The following is a 22,146-nucleotide window of genomic DNA, read 5'->3' as shown; positions in this document are numbered from 1 at the left end:
TGTTTTTTTTTTTTTCTTTCCTTTTTTTTTCCTGATACTGAGTCTCCCTCTGTCACCCAGGCCAGAGTGCAATTACATGATATTGGCTCACTGCAACCTCCACCTCTAGGGTTCAAGCCATTATCCTGCCTCAGCCTCTCGAATAGCTGGGACTACAGGCATGTGCCACAACGCCAGGCTAATTTTTTATTTTTATTTATTATTTTTATTTTTTGAGATGGAGTCTCGCTCGTCACCAGGCTGCAGTGCAGTGGCACAATCTCGGCTCACTGCACCCTCTGCCTCCTGGGTTCGAGCGATTCTTCCGTCTCAGCCTCCTGAGTAGCTGGGATTACAGGCACGCGCCACCACACCTGGCTAATTTTTTTGTATTTTTAGTAGAGACGGGGTTTCCCCATGTTGGCCAGGATGGTCTCGATCTCTTGACCTCATGATCCGCCCGCCTCGGCCTCCCAAAGTGCTGGGATTACGGGCATGAGCCACCTCACCCAGCTCTAAAAATGCATTTCTAAAAATAAAATAACGATTCATTCCAGTAGTTCCCGAGGCCTAGGGCAGGGCTTATGTCATACAGTTCTCAACTATCGTTTCAGAACTGTATGACGTAAGTCCACAATGTGGACCAATTTAGACCGAGTGGAAGCTGGATCCCTGAAGCTAATCTCAGGGATTTAACTCAAGCCTGTAATCCCAGCACTTTGGGAGGCCGAGGCGGGTGGATCACGACGTCAAGAGATCGAGACCATCCTGGTCAACATGGTGAAACCCCGTCTCTACTAAAAATACAAAAAATTAGCTGGGCATGGTGGCCCGTGCCTGTAGTCCCAGCTACTCAGGAGGCTGAGGCAGGAGAATTGCCTGAACCCAGGAGGCGGAGGTTGTGGTGAGCCGAGATCGCGCCATTGCACTCCAGCCTGGGTAACAAGAGCGAAACTCCGGCTTAAAAAAAAAGTAGAGAATGAGGATGGCATGCATCCCTGCATTAGTGTTGAGGTGAAACCACAGGAACTCTATTCAGGAGAAGTAAGATGAGCTGTATGTTCAATTTTCATGACATTTGTTACTGTGCTAAGCATTCCACAGCATGACTTGACTGCTGCTGAAACACTAAGAGGAAAGAGACGGAGGGAAAATAAAGTGCTTGATCTTTTAATGACGAAATATTCGTAAATCTGGGAGCAGTTAGATGGAGTTAGCGTCACAAGCAACGCACGACCAAAGTCTTGTGTCTGGTGATAATAAAGTTCCCTCACTGATTCATCCCTTTTTCCTTGGTATAATTATGAACATTCGTCAAAAAGCTCTGACATTAAAATTTCAAACTCTTGTAGTTCTGCTTTTCTGTCTTGTAATTAGAAAAATTTATTAATTCCACTTTTAGTTGTAAGTCTCTGACAAATTCCAGGAATAAAGCCTAGGGAGAAAGCTCCTCTCGTTGTGTGTATCTTCTTGTGGAGTCACGTTCTGGGTGCTACACTTAGACGTGGTAAATTGCTAACACAGGGAAACAAAAGATCTAGAGAAAGTAGCCTGTCTCAGAGATTGTAAACCAGCATGCAGCCGGCTGGCAGACACTTTGTGGGGAGGTGGGGACTGGAACAGTGTTAAAAGAAATGGCATTAAGACAGGTACAGTCAGTGGCTCACGCCTGTAATCCCAGCACTTTGGGAGGCGAAGCCAGGTGGATCACTTGAGGTCAGGAGTTCAAGACCAGCCTGGCCAACATGGTGAAACCCCATCTCTACTAAAAATGCAAAAATTAGCCAGGTGTGTTGGTGGGCACCTGTAATCCCAGCTTCTTGGGAGGCTGAGGCATGAGAATCACTTGAACCTGGGAGGTGTAGGTTGTACTGACCCAAAATTGTACCACTGCACTCTAGCCTGGGTGACAGAGCAAGACTCTGTTTAAAAAAAAAAAAAAAAAGGCCTTCAATGCCTTTTAGGCTGAGCAAAACTGTTGTTTGCCACAGTCCTCCCCATTCCTTACTGTCCTACATCTAGATTGCCTGCTTATTTCTGTTTCCTGCTTACAGGTTTTGAGTTGGCAGTTGATGCACACAATCGCTGGTGCTCCCCAGATTTTCTTCCTTTTGGTATATATTCAAATCAGCTCCTTTCTCTAAGACTGAATTCACTCGTCCTGCCTTGCACAAAGCCCTTTTGGCCCTCTGGTCTCACCTGGCCACGCCTAGCACTCCTATTCAGCGCCCTTCAGTTTTAGTTCTTCTCTGTCCTCTAATGTGGTTAGGAGTGACCAAGTGGTCAGCGCCCAGAGGCCAGGTTGTGATCCACAGTTCTTGTGTGTGTCTTAACCCAGGACAGTGGTGCGAGCAGTATGGGAGCTCCGTTAGCACACAACAATTTTCCACGGATGGGAATGCGGAAACCAGCAAAGTGAGGGAGTGTGGACCCCGGCACAGCCCAGCGGGCTTGCATTGGTTTCAAAAGAAAAACGAAGTTCGCTCAAGTCTTTAGGACCCCTATGATAGAAATATTCTTTTAGAAGCTCAAAATGGATATTTTGGTTCTTAGTAGAATAGTTAAAACACACGTTTCTGCTTGAAATGTCTACGTCCTGAGGGATGACAGCAGGTAGGATGAACATACAAATACAGGCAATTTCATAGTATCCCCTAGGGAAGCCTTCGCCTTGAGTTTGAGTATTTGGTGACTATCGGTTTCCTGTGGCTGCTCTTACCCCTTGCTTATTTCAGTCTGAAGTGTTTTATGCTGGGTTTAGAAAAGCTGTAAACTGGCGCCACCTGCTGGTTACTACCCAGAGTGCTTGAGTTGACCTTGCAGTTTCAAACGTGATCAATGATCTTGGCTAGCTCAGAAGACTTCTTACTAACGCTTTACAAGGAAGGAGCAAACTGAACTATGTTCCTCTTGGAAAATCAGAAACATAAAATGTTTTAAATTTTGACAGAAGCAAACCCACTCATATACAGAATAATCTACCACCAGAAAAAGAATTTGCATATGATATGCGTTGGATATTAGATTTCAAATAGGTATTAAATAAGATTTTATTATCCTGTTTTTCTTTCCCCGTTTTTTAAAAGCAGCTATTTTTTCTGCATAGAATTCTCCTTAACCAATTGTTTGATTATACCCCTCACACCTCCCAACAAACTATGTATGTATTTATTGAAAAAATGTATCACTTGCTCTATAGAGTTTTCCACATTTTGGTTTGTGCTAATTGCATCCTCCAGTAATGTTTAGCTTGTTCTTCTGTTCCTTGCATTCCTGGAAACTAGTAGTAAGATCTACATTCAATTAGATTTGATTAAATTCCAGTTCCATTTTTTGGCAGGACAGTAGGTGGTACTATAGGATACCATAGTCATCGAATCCTCAAGCACGCGCCTGGTCGTCCTACTTGTCATGATGTTAAGATTGATTTGTGGGTACAGGTGATGTCACTTGGAATTCTCTATGATAAAGTTCCCCAACAACCTTCCACTGAGAGTTTGGATATCTATTGATGATCATTGTCTCCATCCATTGTTCCATGAGGACTGGAAAATAGTGATGGTATAAGTTCTATTATTACTTATATACCTGTTACCTGGGATCTTCTAATCATCTATTTAGTTAGCTTGAAGTACCGTTCAAACAGGAAAGAAAGGACAAATATGTGATCAATCTTTTTAAAATATTTATTTAGAATAACAAATTAGTGTCCTGGCAACCTTCAAAGATGAGGAGTGATGTTTTGTGTTTCATTAGGAATTCATAGATTTTTATGTTTGATGTATTTTAATCCATTGCAAGCATTATTCTCGTTGATGCCCAAATGGTCCCATGTTTGACAAATGCATATTTTTTAACATAAATATTTTAATATGTGGCACAGTTGTTAGGAAAGCAGGCACACTGTTATGTTCTCAGGATAAATTATTACCACTTTCAAGGAAGGTGATTTGGCAGTATGTAGTAGGAGCCTTAAATTGATGCCCTCTGATTTATACTCTAGGATCAAACATAAAGCAGTCTTTCCTATGAAGATAATCAGGAACATGGCTAATAATTGTATAAAGATATTAATTCTAGTGAAAGTTAGAGATGTAAATAAGTTTTGATATATTTGTATGATGATATACTATAGCTACCTTATTAAAAACCCAGTTTTTTGAAGAATATTATCATGGGGACATTTTTATATTACATAAATTGAAAGAAGACTACCAAAATTGGATATATGGCATGATATCAGCTATTATGTATAATATGTATATTAACAAAAGGCTAGGAAGTCATACTTCAAAATATTAATAGTTATATCTAGATAGTGGGATTACAGGGTATTTTCAATGTCTCATTTGTGTTTTTCTTTACTTTAAAAATTATTTCCAATATTATCTATCACAATATGTCTTATTAAAAATCAGCTAGTGAGCTGGGTGCGGTGGCTCATGCCTGTAATCCCAGCACTTTGGGAGGCTGAGGTGGGCAGATGACCTGAGATCAGGAGTTTGAAACCAGCCTGGCCAACATGGTGAAACCCCATCTCAAATAAAAATACAAAAATTAGCTGGGCATCATGGCCTTTGCCTGTAATCCCAGCTATGAGGGAGACGGAGGCAGGAGAATTGCTTGAACCCGGGAGGTGGAGGTTGCAGTGAGCCAAGACTGCACCATTGCACTCCAGCCTGGGCAACAACAGGGAAACCTCATCTCAATAATAATAATAAATAATATAAAACAAAACAAAATAAATCAGCTAGTATTAAAAGTTTCTCTGGACAATGTTAATTTGCCGTTGGGATAATAAACAAGTAAACAGTTTATAATAAACAAAATATCTCTCTATGTGTTAGTGAAAATTGTACGTGAAGGAAAGAACACTTGTTCCTCAGCCAAAAGATCCTTCTGACTTAAAGAATGAAAACAGAGCTAAGCAGGATTTGACATAAAACATGCAGAAACCTTCCTGGGATAGGTTGTGTTTTTCCTCCTAGAATCTGCTCATTGCAATTAATTGGGCTTCTCCAAGAGTAAATTTTCCCTGTGCTATGCAGCGAGTCAGTGTGGTGTTCATCTTGATTCTTGCCGTGGATGAGAGCGTTAGCATAGGCTAAGACGGCTGCACCTGCCGTTGGTAGAGATTCCACAAGGTATCTCCATGCACCAGTTCCTTTCTGATACTGGTCATTTCTAATTTTTGGTATCCTAATGTCTCGTTCTCACTTCCAAAAGTCGGACAACCTCTAGTCCAAACCACTTATTAATCCTTAATCTCTGCCTCCCCCATTACCAAACAGGTATTCATGCCCCAAATTAGATAGTCCCAATGAGATAAAAGAACATAAAACTCACAAATAATATTGTCAAAACAACTTTTAACATGCTATTATAAATCATATTTCCTGGAAGCTCTTTGGGGACAAGGTTTATGTCTAGTTTAATATTTTTTTTTTTTTTTTGAGATAGAATCTCTCTCTTGCTCAGGCTGGAGTGCAGTGTCATGATCTTGGCTCATTGCAGTCTCCACCTCCCAGTTCAAAAGATTCTCCTCCTGGGTTCAAGTGATTCTCCTGCCTCAGCCTCCCAAGTAGCTAGGACTACAGGCACCTGCTACCATGCCTGGCTAACTTTTTTGTATTTTTAGTAGAGGCGGGGTTTCACTATGTTGGCCAGGCTTGTCTCAAACTGCTGACCACACGATCCACCCGCCTTGGCCTCGTAAGGGCTGGAACTACAGGTGTGAGCCACTGCATCCAGCTAGTTTAATCTTTGTTTCCTTTGCATATAGGGCAGTGCTCATTTCATGAATATTTATTTAATAGGCGTGAGATGAGGAGGAGGAAGAAGAAAGGGAAAGGAATGCATTTTTGGACAGGGTGACTATATGAAAAAAGGCATGAGCTTTGAGTTCTAGAGGCAGAGAGGAGACCAGCTCTGTCTGAGAAAGGTGTCATACAAGGGGATTATAGAAATTACGGTTGTGGCACCCAAACGCCCATCAATCAATGAGCGAATGGATAAAGAAACTGTGGCATACATACATGATAGAATAGTACTCAGCCATAAAAAGGAATGATTTAACAGCATTCACTGGGACCTGGATGGGATTGGAGACTATTATTCTAAGTGAAGTAACTCAGGAATGGAAAACCAAACATTGTACATTCTTACTGATACGTGAGAGCTAAGCGATGAGGAGGCAAAGGCATAAGAATGACACAGTGGACTTTGTAGACTCAGGAAAAGCAGGGGAAGGAGGCGAGGGACAAAAGACTACAACTAGGTTCAGTGTATACTCCTTGATTGATGGGTACACCAAAATTTCACAGATCACCACTACAGAACTTACGTAACCAAATACCACCTGCTCCCCCAAACTTACAGAAATATAAAATGATTGAAACAGATTTTAAAAAAAGAAATTAAAGTTGTGGCAAATGTGGCAAGACTGTGGAGGGTCCCGACATTCAGCTGAGGAGTTTGTCTGTAGTCTGAGTCCGTGAGAGGGCATACTGAAACCCCCTATGACATAAACAGTCCTAAATTCCGTAATGCTTCAGATCAAGTCACTGGTTTATAAGAGAAAGTTGGCGCCAAGGGAAAGATAAACATTAAACTTAAAAAAGAAAAAAAGGTCTGTAACTATGTAGAAATAAACCCATAAATTTGATGGGGTTAGATACATTTCTTTTTAGGTGTAATTTACATGGAGTAAAATTCGCCCTTTTTAGTGCGTAGTTCTACAAGTTTTAACAAATGTATGCAGCAGTGTAACCACCACCACGGTCAAGATACGGAAGAGTTACTTCGTACAAAAAAGTTTCCTCCTGCCTCTGCAGTCAACCTCTCTAGCCAGCCCTTGCCATACAATTATTCATTTTCTGTCCTAACAGTTTTGTCTTTTCTAGAATGTCTTTTGAGTGGTATCATACCGTATGCAGCCTTTTGAGTCTGGCTTCTTTCACTTAAAATGATGCATTTGAATAATCAATGTGGTTGCATGTCTCAGTTCGCTCCTTTTCATTGCTCAGTCGTATCTCATTGTATGGATATACCCACAGTTTGCTTACTCATTCGTAATTGAAGGACAAATATTCCCTTTCGTATTTTTCTTTTTCTTCTTTTTTTTTTTCTTTTGAGACAGAGTCTCGCTCTGTCACCCAGGCTTGACTGCAGTGGCACAATCCCAGCTCACTGCAACCTCTGCCTCCTGGGTTCAAGCGATTCTCCTGTCTCTCCCTCCTGAGTTATAGGTGCCCGCCTGAGTTACAGGCTAATTTTTGTATTTTTAGTAGAGATGGGGTTTCACCATCTTGGCCAAGATGGTCTCGAACTCCTGACCTCATGAACCACTTACCTCGGCCTCCCAAAGTGCTGGGATTACAGGTGTGAGTCACCTTACCCGTCAGGACAAATACATATATTTTTTAACATAACACACATAATTCATATGGTACCTTTGATTTTTTTTTTTTTTTTTTGAGAGACAGGGTTTTGTTCTGTCATCCAGGCTGGAGTGGAGTGAGTTCATGGTTCACTGCAGCCCCACACTTCTTGGCTCAAACCATCCTCCCACCTCAGCCTCCTGAGTAGCTAGACTACAGGTGTGTGCCACCACACCCAGCTGATTTTTTTTTTTTTTGGTAGAGATAGAGTCCCACTGTGTTGTCTAGGCTGGTCTTGAACTCATGTTCAAGCAGTCCTCTCCCCACCATCATGCCTGGGATTACAAGCGTAACTGTGGCTGGCCCAGAGTAATATTCCTAAGGTTTAGGGATTTATTTACTAATTGTCAAAGACAGGTGAAGACAAGAAAAAGAGAAAATGCAAATAGAGTATGCCTTAATTTCAGAAAGGTGAACTTTTTGATTTTTTTTTTTTTTTTTGAGAGACAGGGTTTTGTTCTGTCATCCAGGCTGGAGTGGAGTGAGTTCATGGTTCACTGCAGCCCCACACTTCTTGGCTCAAGAATCCCAGCACTTTGGGAGGCCCTGTCCAGTAGACTTGTTTTCAGAGCAGTCAGAGTTTTAACCAGGTGTTAAAGGTTTCCAGCTCTGTGTCCTTCTGGAAGCAACATGGCCCCAGACGGACAACTGACCCTCAGAGCAGAAGGAAAGCCCTCGGGCTGCTCCCGGTCAGTCCTGCAGTGCTGTTTCTCCTAACTGGTAACTGATGCTTCCCTACCCGGTCCACAGAGCCAGTGGACTATCGGACTTAGCTGAGGCTGATACCGTTTCTAGATGTTGCCAACGCTTTGCCTTCAGTTTCCTCTTTATGTCTGTTTTAATACAGTAATATCCTTCTCACCATGGGTTTTCTTGGATGTCTTGGAAATCCATTTTCTCTGTTTCTATTTACTTATTGAAAATTGAGGCTAGGTGCAGTGGCTCATGCCTATAATCCCAGCACGTTGGGAGGCCGAGGCAGGTGGATTACCTGAGGTCAGGAGTTCAAGACCAGCCCGGCCAACATGGTGAAACTCTGTCCCTAATGAAAATACAAAAAATTACCTGGGCATTCTGGCAGGTACTCCTGTAATCCCAGCTACTCCTAGCTACTCAGGAGGCTGAGGTAGAAGAATCATTTGAATCCAGGAGATGGAGGTTGCAGTGAGCCATTGAACTCCAGCTTGGGCAACAAGAGTAAACTCCATCTCAAAAGAAAAGAAAAGAAAAGAAAATTGTAGTAGTTGCCATCCTTTCAGCTCTGCAACATTCTCTGAAGCCAAATTTGTGACTTCAGGTGGCATGTGGATGGGTGAGCCATCAGACATGTGAGGCCCTGCCCAGTTTAACCTCCAAATAGTCACACTAAATGTAGGGCAGAAGAGTCAAGAAAAAAAGAGAGGACAGCATTGGTATGTAGAGGTTTCTTTATTCATTTGATGGTAATGGGAAGCCCTCTCTGCCTTATGCCCGCTCCACCCACAGATCCTGGTGTACATGTGGGTGGCTGGAGTTCTAAGAATTTGAACTGCCAGGCGCAGTGGCTCATGCATGTAATCCCAGCACTTTGGGAGGCCGAGGTGGGGGGATCACCAGGTCAGGAGTTTAAGATCAGCCTGACCAACAGGGTGAAACCCTGTCTACTAAAAGTACAAAACTTAGCTGGGTGTGGTGCTATGTGCCTGTAATCCCAGCTACTCAGGAGGCTGAGGCAGGAGAATAACTTGAACCCGGGAGGCAGCGGTTGCAGTGAGTTGAGACTGTGCCATTGCACTGCAGCCTGGGCAACAAAGCAAGACTCCGTCTAAAAAAAATAAAACAAAAATAATTTGAACTGAGATAGGGTCACGGGGGTGGAGGGGGAGGAAAAGTTAATTTAGAAGCTTCTACTTATTTAGTTTTAGGATTCTTCTAGACATTTCAATAAAGGCCTGTGGTGTTAAAGTTTCTGCCATTTGGAGATAGTACTTTGGATTTACATAGAAACTCTCTGTTGAATGACAGTGCTCCGGAAGCCTAAAGTTAGGGGAACACTGGGTGCATGAGGAGGCTTCTTTGGGTTAGAAGTGTAAAAGCAACAGGACCTTTAAAAAAAAAAATGACAGGGACAGACAAGTTTACCCCCCACCCCCTCCCAGCACTATTTGTGCCTTAAAAGAAGAAAAAAACAAAAGTTCTTTTTAATTTAAACTGAATTTCTAAGGCGAAAAAATAATTGTTTTTAGAATATAACTGTAAAACAAAAACTGAATGTTAACTTGAGAAAACCATACAAATTAAAGAAAATGCACATAAGATTTAAAGAAAAATTTCCCATGACATGAGGACTATGCATTCTCAACATGTTTTTGCACTCGGAGGAGCAATCACTCCCTTCACTCAGTCCTCTAGTCAGCAATTGCTCAGGAAGAGTAAGGGGGTGGGTTTCCTTAGGGGTCAAGAATCAGAGCTGTAGGAGACGGAAATATGGGAAACATTGACGAGCTTCTTCAGGCCTCCAGAGGGATGTGCTTGTGCTTTGATACATGGTATTTCAAAACCAAATTGTACAAGTATTCAGCAGAAGAAACTGGAGAAATTGCATGGATGGAAAGTTACAAAGATTGTTGGGTTTTTTGTTTTTGAGTCACAGGCAAGTGATTTTTGAAAGCATTGTGCTCGCGAGAGAGGTTTGCAAATGAAAGCTGCTCGCAGGTGGAAACTAAAGAATGAACAAAATCACTAAAAGCTACACAAAAGGTTTCTTTCTAAAGGGCTTTGGAAGCTCTATATGGAAACAATAGAGACACTAATTAGAAATCCTTCCTGTTGATCCTTAAAAGAAGCCTCAGAATTTCTAGAAGGCAAATACTCTGTTACCCTGAGCGGCTGTCCATTTTTCTTTTTCTATATGTTTTAAAGTGAAAAGAGTTTTATGTGTACTTTTAAAGAAATCATTTATATGAATTTCAGAATATGAGTTCTGCAGTTTCTTTGAATTTATGACCATTCACTGTCCAATGAAGATGGTCTAAAATGCAAGACCACGACAACTTTAAAGAAGGTGAACGCTTTGGGAGGCCGAGGCGGGTGGATCACGAGGTCCACAGATCGAGACCATCCTGGTCAACATGCTGAAACCACGTCACAAGAAATTAGCTGGGCATGGTGGCGCGTGCCTGTAATCCCAGCTACTCAGGAGGCTGAGGCAGGAGAATTGCCTGAACCCAGGAGGCGGAGGTTGTGATGAGCCGAGATCGCGCCATTGCACTCCAGCCTGGGTAACAAGAGCGAAACTCCGTCTCAAAAAAAAAAAAAAAAGGTGAACGGAGGAGAATCCTGGTGCATGCAGCAGGAATGCCTCTGAAAGGAAGTTGGCAGGAGATAAGAGGCTGAGGCCTGGAGGAAATAAATAATAACTGGAGTGCTCTCCAGGGGAGAGGAGGCTGAGAAGCGGCCACTGTCTTGCTCTACAGGCCCTAGACCACTCCCAGGCTGCTCAGGCGTGAGGGTCTCTTTGCTGGTTCACTGACATCACGGCCTCACAAGTCCTGACACAGCCAGGCCGAAAGACCCCACTCAGGCAAACATTCTGGGATCTCCAAGTCTCCTATAAGCATCTCTTCCAATTTCCAGATATTAAAACAAAACAGAGTCAGCTCATTAAGAACGTGCCTATGCATTCTATTTTAAAAATAATGAAAAATAATTTGGATGATTCTGCACAGCTGACAAAATATTTCCACGTGCCTTATCTTCATGCGAACGACAATCGCGTAGGGGTGAATTTGATTCGCCTAGTTTTGCCGACAAGGCGACCGAAGCACTGAGAAGCCAGCACTTAGCACACGGGACTGCGGAGCCACCCAGCCCGCAGCGGGTTCCCGGGGTGCTGGAGGATGAGGTACAAACCCGTCCCCGGCCTCGGAAAGGAAAGTCCTCAAGCTGACCTCTGCGGGAGGGTCGGAGCTCAGGGTCTAAATACAGACGTGCGGTGCAGCGGCGTCCGTTTCTTCACTCGCAGCGCAGAAGGAAAAGCGTTCGGGGCTCCAGCTCTGCCGGGAAACAGGTCACTGGCCTCGCGGTGGCCGAGCTGCAGCTGGCGCGCTCGAGTGGGCCCCTTGGGGGGTAGCAGGGGCGTCTTCTGCTAAGCGTGGGAACGGCCTGGGGCGCCCCAGTGCTGGGGAGAAGGAGGCCCCCTCCCCGGGTGTGAGTCACCAAATTTCGCAGACTTAGGCGCTGGTGTCCCGCCCAGTTCGCCACCTCAGCCCAGGCTGTGAAACGCAGTGGTCCACAGACACCCCCAGGCTGGGAATCCGACCGAGCAGGAGGGAAGAGGCCAGTTCCCTGGGCCAGGGCACCACCCCACAGGAATCCCCGGAGACGCGCCCGGGAGCCGAGGAGGGCACAGGTGCTCCTGTCGGGCCGCTGAGCCACACCCTGGTGGGCACTGTCGGCTGGAGGTGGGCTGGGTGCCTACGACCCCACCAGCTCTAAGCCGGAGGGTACTGCGGGTTCAGATTTTCTGAGTGCTGCCTACCACCCTCGTCCTGCTTAAAAAAGGATTCAGGGACTCAGGACTGGCATTTGGTTAATTATCCTTCACTGTATTCTCAGATACCTGGACATTGAACACAGCAAGAAGATGCAGTTTCCAGTTGATTTCCAAGTACCTCCTTAGCTGCCCTCAGGCCAGCCCTTGTTCTGCCTCTAGGAGACTCCCAGAGCTGTGTGCATTTCAACCGGCCTGTGTTTTGAGATGTGGGGAGAGAATGGTAGGGTGCCTTTTCTGAAGGGACAGTGTGGGCACTGGAAGAAACATAAAATTAGGAGTTGATTGATTTGAGCTTGAGCCCTAGTTCCAGCAGTGAAAAGCTGTTCTGAGCTTGCACACAAGTGTCTGAATGTGGGCTTCGTTCTGCCGCATGGTGGCCTGTGCTTTTTAATAAGTCCTTTAACTTCTCTGAGCTTCAGCCTCCTCAGTTGCAAAACGGATACTATTACCAGCCTCACAGGGCTGGACTGAGGACTGAGTGAAATCATGCCCAACAGAGGAGCTGGCACAATGCCCGATACAAATACTGCCCCCAGCAAATGACAGAGGCCGTGTCTTACTCTTTTTTCTCTAAGCTTCAGTTTCCACACAAGAAAAAAATTGGGGGGCAGGGACAGTACAGAACCTTCTAGCTTCCCAGCGTGGTTGTGAGCATCTGATGAGATCATGTGTGTGAAATCACTCCCACCCCTAAGAATGCAAAGTTTTCATCGATTTTATCAGGTTGGCACATTAGGGCCCTTCGTCTGGTCCACACTAGGGTGGGGAAGTATGGGGAGGAGTGGATCTGGTTTGATGTGAGATGAGGTAAGGAAAGGCCCTGAGAACCCAGAGAGGAGACACCACTGATGAGTCATCTGGCGGTGGCAGAGTACTGGGAGAGGTTGCTCTCAGTAAAGTAACAAGCCGGGTGCAGTGGCTCATCCCTGTAATCCCAGCACTTTGGGGGGCTGAGGTGGGTGGATCACAAGGTCAGGAGTTCGAGACCAGTCTGGCCAACATAGTGAAATCCCATCTCTACTAAAAGTACAAAAATTAGCCGGGCGTGGTGGCATGTGCCTGTAGTCTTAGCTTCTCAGGGGGCTGAGGCAGGAAAAATGCTTGAAGCCGAGAGGTGGAGGTTGCAGTGAGCCGAGATGGCACCACTGCACTCCAGCTTGGGCAACAAAGCGAGACTTTGTCTTAAAGAAAGGAGAAAACGGTTGGATAGGAAACCAAGAAAAATCTTCTGGCCTGGACACAGAGGAATGTTCCTGTACTGGCTGTGCTGAGAGGGTCAGTGGTCTGACTGGTACCTCCCAGATGAGCAGGAAACAAGTCCCCTACCTGAGCTGGGCCCCTCCATGCCCCACATCACCTTCTCAGGTGATACGGAAATAGAGACAGCACTGGGAGCGAGGTGAAGGAAAAAATACGTAACCTTGCCCTGAAGATTATGCTCCTCATCCTAAAAAAACAGACATCTTCATTTTTTAACTCCTGCCGGGAACTAGAAGAAAATTGATTTTTTTTTTCTCCTTTGAGGGAATGATAAGGCTACTCAGTTGAAGGTTGGGTTAAAAACATGAAGTTAAGCTATATGGTTTTCTTAAGAGATCAAGAAATTCTTTCATTCTTTTCCTGCTGTGTGCAGGATGTTATTGCTTTAGATTGAAAACACAGACTTTTAACTCAAGATAGGGAAAGAAAATGGAGTGGGAGAACCAGGGAAGCCAGAAAGCTCTTCCAGCCCCGCGGGACTCCTGGTTCCTCCACCAGTGGGTCTTGGCTTCATGGAACCGTTAGCACCTTCGCTGTAGCGTCTCTCACCTCCTTGTTCTTCTGTATCCTCCTGCCTCTGCTTGTCTCTGTCAGCCTGGGTCCAGGTCTTAAATGGGGGAAAGAGCTCTGTTTTGTGTACAGGTTGTGTAATCATATACAGCATCAGAGAAAAAAAATGTAGGGTTGACAACTGGCCCAGTACATTCTGAATTATAATCATCTACTGCTGATTGAATCCCTGCGTAGCTGCCACTGATGACATTCTCAGGGTACAGATGAGGTAGAGCGGGACTCGGAGGGTTCAGAGGCCCCGTTTGCTCAGAGCTTCCCCTGAGAGAGAACCAGAGCTGTGGATAGAATTGGAATGCCCCGGAACTCAGGGGCTGTCCCCTCTGATGACCATGTTTACTCATGCTTTTTGGCGATTAGAGATCTTACCACTTGTAGATAATTATACTTTGTAAGGACACATCCAGTAATGGGATCTACTCAGCAAGGAAGAGGAATAAATGCAACATCATGGAGGGATCTGGAATGTGTCACGTTAAGTGAAAGAAGCAAGACTCAAAAGGCTACATACTGCAGGATTCCATTTATGAGATATTCTGTTTATTTTTATTTTATTTATTTATTTATTTTATTTTTTGGAGATGGAGTTTCGCTCTTGTTACTCAGGCTGGAGTGCAATGGCGTGATCTCAGCTCACCGCAACCTCCGCCTCCTGGGTTCAGGCAATTCTCCTGCCTCAGCCTCCTGAGTAGCTGGGATTACAGGCACGCACCACCATGCCCAGCTAATTTTTTGTATTTTTAGTAGAGACGGGGTTTCAGCATGTTGACCAGGATGGTCTCGATCTGTTGACCTCATGATCCACCCACCTCACCTCGGCCTCCCAAAGTGCTGGTATTATAGGCATGAACCACCACGCCCGGCCTTATTCTGTTTTTTTTTTCTTTTTTTAAAGAGATGGGACCCGCTACTGCACTTATCCATGCTGGAGTTCAGTGGGTATTCACAAGTACGACTGCACTACTGATCAGCACAGCAGTTTTACCTGCTCTGTTCGTGACCTAGGCCAGTTCATCCTTCCTTAGGCTACCTGGTGATCACTTGCTCCCAAGAGGTCACCACGTTGATGCTGAGCTTACTGCAGACACCTGATCAGCAGGGCACGCTATACTCCAGAACTCCTGGGCTCAAGCCATCCTCCCGAGTAACTGGGCCACAGACATATGCCACTGCACCCGGCTTATGAGATATTCTGGAAAAGCCAAAACGATAAGAACAGAAAACAGATGACTGGTTGACAAGGGCTGGGGAAAGGGACTCCAATGGGGCCTGAAGGAATGTCTGGGGTGATGGAACTCTTCTGTATCTTCATTACTGTGGTGGTTAATGACTACAGGTGTGTACGTGTCAAGATTCATAGGACTGTGCACTAAAAAGTACATTTCACTCTATGTAATTGCACCTCACTAAACATGACTAATTTTTTTTTAAACTATTAACAAAGATTGATTTATATGTTGGAGTGTTTAGAATAAGGTATACAGATGTTTGCAATTTATTTACAGAGTATTAAAAATAATATTTATCAGAGGATTCATAGATGGTGAGGCATGTGATAAATCAAGTACGGTAGATTATTAATGCTAGAATGTAGGTGGTGGTTATATGGGTATTCACTGTATGATTATTTCAACTTTATATGAAACATTAATAAGAAAATGTTGGTAAACATTTGAAAATACATCTAATGCGTTTTCTTCAGCATGTATACCGTTTAGAGGGTTGGTTGTAGACCCACACACTTGCTTTCATATTCTCTGCTGAGTTCAAGAGTATTCTCTCTCTCCCCTTCAAACCATCCTAACAGGAGTAAAGTTTCCCCTTGGTCCAGAGGGGAAGAGCTCCTGGGGTTCTGTGGGACTCACATGAATTTACTGTCCCCCCTTTGATACAGTATCAGCAAGCAAATCCTTTATGGTGTTTTTTTCACTTGCTTGAATGGAGGACTGGATTAATTTCACTCAATTTGTAACCTCAGGGAACAAGCTTTGGGCAGCAGCAATTCAACGTGTTACCAAGTATCTCGGCCTCTGCTTTTCTTGATATAGCCTGGTTCTTTCTGCAGGCTCAGGCTTTTCATGCCTCTTTTCATCGTACCCTGTAATGGACATAAGTACTAAGCCATCTGTTCCCAAGCATAAGAACCTCTCTGATGCCTCAGAAACCAGGCACCCTGGAGCCAGCCCTTGAGGGAATTGGAAATGGTCCTGTTTCCAAATCACCCTGTTTGGTGGAAGATTAAAAGATCTCCCCTTAAAAGGGTGTGTGGGGGGGAGTTTTTTTGAAAATAGGTGTGCATACCTTTTCCTAATTACCCTGACCTTTGAGATAGCCCAGTTTCCATCTGGAAACAGAGAGGGCAACACAGCATGGCTGTAGAGTCACAGACATCGGTCTCCATAAGTAAGTACATGGACTTCAGTTCCCACCCAGTACAATCCGCTTTACAATTAGAATCATTTTTAAATATTTAAGTGAATCAGATTAGATACACTTAACGTGCCCCAAACTCTACAAGCTTTCATTTGGATTTGGCTATACAGATCCCGTCTGAAGACATTTATTGCTATTTATGGACATAAAAAGTTACCCAAGTTATGTTGCAAAATGAAACAGTAAGTCGTAGAACATGGTATTATTCTGATCCCATTAAAAAACATACTTAGGCCAACACTTTGGGAGGCCAAGATGGGAAACTTGCTTGAGCCCGCAAGTTCAAGATCAGCCTGGGCAACGTAGCGAGACTCTGTCTCTACGAAAAATTAAAAATTAGCTGGGCCTGGTGGCACATGCCTGTGGTCCCAGCTACCTGGGAGGCTGAGGTGGGAAGATGACTTGAGCCCAGGGGTTCAAGGCTGCAGTGAGGTTCCACACTCCTGGGTGACACAATGAGACCCCATCTCAAAAAAAAAGTTTTACAGTTTTAGCTCTTATTTTTAATGTTTAAAATAAGTATCGAACTTAAAGGGCTGTAATCTATTAACATCATTGTTTATCTGATGCTCACATTGTCCCAGTTTTGCCGGTAGAAGCCCCTCCAAGGCAGCTCCCAAATCCTTTTGACAGATTCCCTTAATTTTTTGAGCACTTCTTTATTTTCTGGCACAAGATGCTTCAGGCTCATCTTGTGCTTTAACTGCCCCAGCCCTAGAATCTGCATTTTTCCCGGGAGCCCTCATTTCTTTTGGTGTGAGTGACATTTGAAAACCAAGATCTGGGTACTAGGTTGCTCACTGCTGTTGGGCATTACTGCTTCTAGGTCCTTCGAGTGGACAGAGCTAGGAAATAACTGTCAATTTTGATTATTCTAATTCCATCGCAACAAATAGGATTCTTTTTTGTCTTCATCCATTTAATATCTGTTACCTGCCCGCTCCCACAGTCAGAACTCTGGCTCCCATACGTCATTAGTACTTGTTTGCTTAGTTCTACAAAACACAAAATAGCTTTAGAATTGTTATGATTGTGGTCTACAAAAAGCAAATCTGCTAAAGAGTTTAAGATTATTATTTTTTATTTTATTATTTTTTTGAGATGGAGTTTGGCTCTTGTTACCCAGGCTGGAGTGCAATGGCGCGATCTCGGCTCACCGCAACCTCCGCCTCCTGGGTTCAGGCAATTCTCCTGCCTCAGCCTCCTGAGTAGCTGGGATTACAGGCACGCGCCACCATGCCCAGCTAATTTTTTGTATTTTTAGTAGAGACGGGGTTTCACCATGTTGACCAGGATGGTCTTGATATGTTGACTTCGTGATCCGCCCACCTCGGCCTCCCAAAGTGCTGGGATTACAGGCTTGAGCCACCGCGCCCGGCCAAGATTATTTTTATTATTATTATTATTTTTTTGCTTTTTAACTGAGGATACTTAGCCCAAGTATCCTCATTGTGTTCAAATGTCACTTGGATTAATTCGTTTCTTCTTTTTCCATGCAGTTGTGCTCTTCATTCGAAATCTAGTTGATTGGTTTCTGTTCGCATTCAATTTGCGTTTTTTCTCATACCTGTTTATTTAATTTTATTTTTGGATGTGTAGAGAATGGATAATGTTTTAAAAACAAAACTATACCAAAAATATATTGATATGTTATATTTTACAAAAGAAATGGGAATGCTATGCCATACAGGGTCGGGGCTGGGAATTCTAGGTGACTTTTTCTCTGTTGTACGTTTCTGTATGGTTGGATTTATATTCAACATGGGCGTATTAGCTTTGTATCAGATGAAAACAGAATCAAGACTTATTTTTTGATGCTACCGCCCAAGCTCAAAGTTCGGACAACTGTGGGAGGAGGGCAGGAGGGGCAGGGTGTGTGTATACAGTTAACATACTACTATGCAGTGAAACCATTTCATGGATCTTACTGTTTCAGAGGAAAACCTGATGGTCCCATGGTGGGTTGAATCTAGGCTAACATCTTTCAAGATGCTTTCCATTCCCCACGATCCCCCTTACCCCCAGCTTCACACACTAGCTTCATGCTTCTAGGAGAATTGGCTCTTCTGGTAATTTTCTGCTACCAACCAGAGACCACGTTATCATTGTAGTGATTAGCTTTAGAGCTCTTTAGATCCCTCACGAAACAAACAACCTGAGAATTACAGACTCCAGAACCCATCGAGGCTTGAGTTCTCCAATCCCCCTGCTGTTTTCATTTTCACGTTTGTTAGCTGTATTTATATTTGCTGCCGCTTCCTCTCCTTTCCTTTTCCCTCCACACCCTCTCTTTCGTCCAACCTTGGCTGGAGACAGCTAAAATATCTGTCCAGATCATGTACATAGGGAGAGAGCACTTTCTCAACCAACGGACCTCCTTGAATTATTCAAAGTACCTTCCGTTCTCCAGTTTCCCATCGTTTTTCTTCCTTGACAGTATAAACTGGAATTGGGCATTTGGCAATTGTACTCATGCATGTAATCATTCAGGCAGGAAGGAGGACAGTAAGCCTTCTACGGAAGCAATTCGTCTTCTGAATGATGAGAAAATAGGTAACACCATGTTTGAAGGCATGTGAATAATTTTTATGCCAGTATAAACACTAGGGTTCCTAAAACAAAATGCAGTATCATTGTACTTGGCAGATCTGTTGGTAAACACGATTCAGGACTGGGGAGAAACCCAGGCCTTGTGGGGCCCAGCTGGCTGTTAGTGGGTAAATTTAGCAGGTGTCTAGACTGAAACCCAGAAAAATATGTGACCTATGAATTATACAAAATGTTCTAAAAGGCTTCTCTCTGTTTTATACTTAGGATAACCCCCTCACTGACCTCCTCTCAAATCTTTAGGCTTATAGCTTAAAGGAAACAGAAACCAAGAGAGGAATTTGCCTGGTAAATTCTTCTCCGCTTCAGAGAACTGAAGTCCAGTCTGAAGCCTAAAATCGCAGCACAAGGGACTTGTCAGTCACTAGCAATTCCGATGGTCAGAACAGCAGCAAGAGGCCAAATGAACAAATTGGGAAAGGCAGCAACACAGTTTCTGTTGTGGTCTGGGACACTTGGGTGTTTGTATCTACGTTGAAAAGCTCAGTCTGTAACCATAGGGCCTCCCCGTGCAGGTACAAAATCCCAGAGGGGAGGAGACCCGGGGAGAAACATGAGTGTTGCCAAGGCCTGACCCTTGACAGATAACAGGTAAGCCAGGACAGAAAGCCGATAGGAAGCTGGGCTGCTCTGTAAATTGACGCTGGATCTCTCTGCAGGCCAGGGCCATCTGCAGAGTGTGTGTGGCCTTGTGCAGCGGGAGGACTCTGGGAAAGCTGCCCGCATATTCTTCCTATCTCAGGCCCCTCTGTCTCCCCGAGATCTTGGCCTCAGCTTCTCATCTGAAGACAGAGGCATTTAGAAGAAAATCTAAGAGCTTTTCTGTGAATCGGAGTGGCTTCCAGAGCTGCACATGCAGTGAGGAGTAGCCAGCTGGGTTGTTACCTCCTTGTGTAGAATTGTCAGCCGGGGATGGCCGCAGACAGGAGAGCTCTCCTTCAAAGTCACACCCACAGCCCAAGACACAGTCCAGTGCGTGGCCTGCGGCAGTCAGACTGCTGCCTGACCAGTCACAATTAAGAATGCCATCACACTGAGTCAGGAAAACGGCCAAGGAAGCGAAACAAGACAATTTAGTCACATTGACACTGGGAAGAGGTCACCAGTGGTATCCTTGAGACAGCAGATTCCCTAACCTCACGTGCATGTCAGCCTTGTCACTATCATCTTTTCAGTGGGACAGAGAAAACTCATTTCCATTCCTTTGACTGGAGTCCACAGAAAGTGCTAAGCAGCAGCCTCCTCCTTCATAGCTCCACCTAACAGAGCTCAACTGGTTTTCTTTTCTGAGACAGGATTTGCTTTGTCCACTAAGCCGGAGTGCAGTGGCATGATCATAGACCAGTGTAACCTCCAACTCGTGGGCTCAATCAATCCTCCTGCCTCAGCCTCCTGTGCGGCTGGGATTACAGGCACATGCTGCCATGCTCATTAATTAAAAAAAAAATGTTTATAGAGATGGGATCTTGCTATGTTGCCAGGCTGGTCTCTAATTCCTGGCCTTGGCCTCCCAAAGTGATCCTTCCACCTTGGCCTCCCAAAGCATTGGGATTACAGGCATCAGCTACCACACCAGGCCAGAGTTCAACTTTTTAAAGAGGCGAAACAATAATTTCCACATGGGCTCTGCCATCTGGTTGCATTTACTTGTACTGAAAACACCTGGAGGTCCTCTGTGGGGGCAAACACTCTGTTTTCCCGGAAGAACGGGAGTCCTACCCCTAGGGCCTGGATTGGTTTTTCCCTGGTGTGTCTGTGATGCCTCCTGTGTGGTGTGGTGCAAGCCAGCTGAACGTGAGGGTGGGGTGTGCGGCTGAGGAGGATGGGTATGTCTTCTCCAATGTGAGGTTGATGGTATTTTGGGAAAGTTCTGGAGGTGGCAATGGTAAGCCCTTCACACTGCCTCAAACGCCACTATTGCCATTTGTAGGCCCTCGGTTCCCGATAGCTACATTGCCAGGCACTGTGCTAGGCGCCTGATGTCTTTCATGTCTTTTAATCCCCCCAATAACAAAGGGTGGCATCATTATAATAACCACTTTTAGCTTGAGGAAGTGGACCCTCGGGGAGGTAGAATAAATTGCCCACAGGCCAACAGGTAAGAGCTGTCGGAGTAAGATTTGAAGCCACATCTCCCGGCTGTCAACGCTTGAATACTTTTCAGGGTTTCTTTCCTTTAAAGCCCCCTACCCCCAACTGTGGCAGATCAAAGGGGAGAAAGACTCACGGGGCACCCAGTCATCCGTGCCTGCCTCTCCTTCCCATGCCCTGCCCCGACCCTGTGGTCATCAGGCAGAAGGCCCAGGCACCCACCGAGCTGTTGTTCTGGCAGGTCACAGGTAAGCAGCTTGACAGGGTTTCTGGGGCATCAGATAGGCCCTCCTCCCAAACGTCTGCTCAGCATCACACATGTGTGTCTTTGCAGTAATCTTTGGCCTCTTTTAACATTCAAATATTCCCAAGAAGAGTAACACATTACTGTCCTCATACCTTGGTTTGATTATTTGTTTTTACTATACTGCTATGGACCAGAAAAGAAAATAACCCAAGTATTTCATTACAGATTCTGGGGTGAAAGAAAGAAGTGAGGAAGGCAAAAGGGAGATGGACTTTGAGATCCATTGCTTTAATATAAGTTTAATTTTGATGGACCCCGAATGGTTATTGAGTAGATGAGGTGCCACGTGTTTTGCTAAGGGTGATAGGTGTAAGGCCGGTTGCACCGCCGGGGGCCACATGGACACACCCATTCCTCTCCGTGCATGAAAACCACATCATCATTCTGAGCGCATTACTCAGCATGTGCCCTCTCCACGCGGGCTCCCCACGCCCATTTCCGCATTCCAATCTCAGTCCTGCACTCATCAGCAAACTAGGCACTCGGCCCCGCCGAAATCTAAAAAACTCCCTCCAAGACCTGCCCTATGGTAGCTTGCCCCATACGTCCTCAGCCAGCCCACTCCCCAGCAGCCCCGCCTGGCTGCCAATGGCGGCTCGCCTCGTCCATGCCCAGGCCTTTCATAACCAATGAGACTACCTCCGCCTCCACTCCCTATACAACCCCACGCCCTAGGAAGAGAAGCCGACTTCCCTGGCCGCTTTCCCGGAACCGACCGTGGAACCTCACCCGGGAGTTGAATCCATTGGCATTTAATTTTCTTATGCTGGTCTCAGTTTCCTCATTCTGAACTCGGCACTAACCCTTACAATAGGCAGGCAGAGCATATTACGGATTGGTTCTTACCTGGGAGATTTGAATATGGTCTGGGTATTAAATGACATGTGGGGATTCTTGTCAATTTTATTAGGCAGTTATGTAGAAAA

At 44.9% G+C, this 22,146-nt stretch overlaps 1 protein-coding gene across 3 annotated transcripts in view; it reads right to left on the bottom strand.

Moving 5' to 3' along the window:
* Positions 1–22,146, bottom strand: part of RIPOR2 (RHO family interacting cell polarization regulator 2) — a 235,789-nt gene that overhangs the window by 209,708 nt on the left and 3,935 nt on the right. The gene's annotated exons all lie outside the window — the stretch shown is intronic.

This window comes from Callithrix jacchus, chromosome 4 (genome assembly GCF_049354715.1).
Source record: "Callithrix jacchus isolate 240 chromosome 4, calJac240_pri, whole genome shotgun sequence".
Classification (NCBI taxonomy): domain Eukaryota; kingdom Metazoa; phylum Chordata; class Mammalia; order Primates; family Cebidae; genus Callithrix; species Callithrix jacchus.
The sequence above is the reverse complement of the archived record's forward strand: the minus strand, read 5'-3'. Positions and strand labels throughout refer to the sequence as shown.